This window comes from Nansenia antarctica (genome assembly GCF_963989245.1).
Source record: "Nansenia antarctica genome assembly, chromosome: 2".
NCBI lineage: Eukaryota > Metazoa > Chordata > Actinopteri > Argentiniformes > Microstomatidae > Nansenia > Nansenia antarctica.
In genome coordinates, this window is record NC_137675.1 from 49,838,054 (window position 1) to 49,841,775 (window position 3,722).

Consider the following 3,722-nt stretch of genomic DNA (forward strand, 5'->3'; position numbering starts at 1 on the left):
CAGATGTCCAGATGTCCGTATGTCCAGTCCTAAAACACGGCTTACCCTTCTACAATGTTTCAGATCTAATGTAGGTGAGGAAAGTGTCATGAGTGGACTGAGTTGGGGGAGTCACTTTGTATACCTTTTTGTTGTTCCTGGACCATGGCCATGGCTCTCACAAAAACACTTCCTGGTCTGTTCAATGACATCATCACTGTCTTATCGTGAATTATTTATATAATTGTGGGGCCTGTACAGTCATATGTGGGGGGGGGGGTCATTGGGTGTGGTTTGGGATGGGGATGGGGGTAAGCAAGGGGAGGGTAGGGTGGTGTGTGTGTGTGTGGGGGGGGGGGGGTTGTGTCAATGTTCTCAGTGGTTCAGTCTCTCGTGTGGTAGAAACATCTCTCTTGTGTCTGTGCTCTGGTCTAGCCCCGATGTACAACTCCAGTGATATTGATTGTAACTCAAGTATGTATCTCAATTGATTTATTAATGGAACCTGTGTGTGATGCTGTCCAGGGTCTGGTGTGTCCTGTAGTAATAATACTGCACTCTCGTCGGGGGAAAAATATGCTTCATTGACCAATCTTTAAACGTTGTTTCTCTTTTGATTTCTTCCTGTTCTAAAAAGGTTGTACCTCCTCAGTTGTAAATGCGGTGTACAGAGAACTGTCACGTGTCTGAATGTCTTTGGACTGCAGTCTGACATCACTCAAATAAAGCAGACATGTTTTTGATGACAGGTCTCTCTGTCCTGGTGGTGGGTTACATCGATAAGGGTCCCCCTCTCTTGTGTGTTGCGTCTAGAAGGGTCCCTCCCTGTCGTGTAACCACGTGTCACACAAATTGACCTGTCGCTAAGCCACGCCCCAAAATAGAAATTGTCCAATCATATCACAACAAAAGTCACTACAGGCAGAAAACTCAGACAAACAACACGCTAATATCTGATGGTGAAAAGCTTCTAGACTAAATATTCTTGTCATCTTTAAAAAAAACATGTCTATTACTTGCTGTGGTAAATCAGAAATCAGAAATTTGCCAACTCCCGCTATTGTAAGTCATTGAATGTCATTCAGTCACAGTTGGTCAGTCAGTCACTGTCAGTGAAGCGTTGTTTGTTTGTTTGTCCAAGTTTTCAAAGGGGGCGTGGCTTAGCGATAGATCCATTGCACACAGATAGTAAAAAAAAACAAGTAATAATATTTACACACAAACACAGAGCTGTACTGATGGATCCAGCTTTATTAGAGGCTGATAGAAAATACAAAGGAAGCTACTGCCTGATGTATGCAAGCACACACCCATCAGCTTTCACACACACACCGTCTCTCTCTGTCTCTCTCTGTCTCTCTCACACACACACACACACACACACACACACACACACACACACACACACACACACACGGGTAGCAGTGCAAGCCAGCGATCCTGAGAAAGGAAGATAAACGGTGTACATGGATGCGACCTGTCCCAAGCGACGAACAAACCCAAAGTCGTTCAGCAACGTCAACATCGTCAAAACAGAACTCAAATGAAACCAACACACACCTCAGATCAGATCTGGGGGGGGAGGGGGTGTGTTCAGAACACAACGGAACGTTCAGGGTGATGCCGAACAGAAGAGCAATGTACAGTAAGATCAGTACAATATAGATCTGCACAGTATAGATCTGTCACAGTATAGATCGGTACAGTATAGATCTGTACAGTATAGATCTGTCACAGACACTTCTCCTCGACAGAGAAGAACGCCAACTAGAATGTAGTGTACTACACCGTGTGGTAGGTCTATTTCTATCTGAATCTTCTGGATTCTTTTTCATCCTCATTTCACCCTGGTTTCTGGGTACAAGAACTCCCCCCAAAATGTCAAGATGGCACATGGTCCGAGCAGAGGACAGGGTTAGTTCTACGGTTGTGTTCTATGGTCGTATAATCATCGTTATTATTATTATAACACCTAACAGCACTGGCTGAATGCTTCAAATCAAAAATAATTACACTTTTTAAAAACAAAAAACAAAAGATGTTTCCAAAAGCAGTCCTCTGGGTGTTGAGTGACGCTACCGTATCAGGAAGGACACAACCAGCAGGCTCCTCCCCTCCCTCCCCTGACGACCGTAAACGTTTGACCACATCTCCATTTCCATTGTCTCTGTGTTGCTAGCGTGTGCAAGAGGGTGAGAACTATGAACTTGTTAAATGTAGGAATCTAGACACTAGAAATTTGTAGAAATCAAAGTGGATGAATGAATACATACATACATACATACATACATACATACATACATACATACATACATACATACACAGGTGTGGTGCGCAGTGAGAACATATGGAGACATTAGTCTGTTGTCTGCTCGAGGACCGTTTATCAGAGGGCGAGGTTGGGTGACATGTTGGGAGACTGTGTCCCTTCAATAACCACCTCTTCCCCTCTTGCTCCATGACCACAGAGCGCTAAAAGTACAGGACGACCGCGCCAACCACCCGTCTAACCGTCTGTCCAGCTCAGGTCAGTCAGTCCTGAAGGAAATGTCACGAGGGAGGGAGAGAGAGAGGAGCTCTAAGACTATCGGAACACCAACGAAGGTAATACAAATGAGCATCAAAAGCCAGGTAGCCGTTTAATAAATTCAAACAAATAAATAATTACTCCTGGCTGGGAGGGGGAGGGGGAGGGGGGTGTTCTAATCTGAGAACAATGAACAGTAAGAGAGTGAATGGAATGGGAGTTGATACACAGACATGGGGGCCTGACTACTGGCTGGTGTGAAAGGGGGGGGGGCAGGGTCATCTATTTGGTGTGTATGGGTCAGAATAAACAACAAATCAATTCTGGTCCCTAGTTTCTGGCCCCTACCCCCTACCCCCTTCCATGTCCACTGACCTGAGAGGGCACGGTTAAGTGTAGGTAATATGGTGAAGGCTGTACTGTGGCCTTGGGTTCGAGCCATCACCATATTTCTTCCATCTACCCGTCCTGTCAGACCAGTAGAGGTAATACAGGAAGTAGTCGGTCTGCTGGTTTACACCAGGCGAGAGGAGGCGACCGATGAGCGATCAGAGAGAGCGACCAGGTTAAGTGCCAAATGACAAGAGATGATGACCAGCAGATGCAGGGTACGTGAACCCCGTTCCTCTCCTAAACACACTCCAAATCAGTCCACTAAAAGAGGGGGGGGGGCGATCTGGATCTGGGGAGATCTGACTTTTGATCGGCTTGAAACACGAGTCCCAAATCCTCCAGGTCCTCCGAACCTTTGACTGTTAATCACAAACCACGTTCCTTCACTGCACTGCAGAGGGGAGGAGCCGCTCCATAGGCGCGCTCCATAACTAAAAAAAACTCCGGAATAAAATAACATAACGTCTCTCTTCTCTCCCCGTGTCACCACACTCACTCTCCATATAAAAAAAACAAAACTAAAACAAAACTAAAGCAGCACTTCAGTACTTTATATATCATCAACCTCGTGGAAATGTAGAGAGCAGAGATCACCAGAACAGAAAAGAAGGGAGAGGGAAGGGAGGGGTAAGGAAAGAAAGGAACAGGAATCATTCGTATTCGTTTCTTTTCAAGTAAAAGCGTTAGTAAATCAGTTTTTTTTTAGGAAACGCCCGAGGGTTGGGTTGCCTTTTGACAACCTGCCGAGTGCACGACAGGGCGCCGCTGCGATGGATGGAGAGTGACGCCGACGTCGACATCTGGCAACCCAACTCTGATCCCC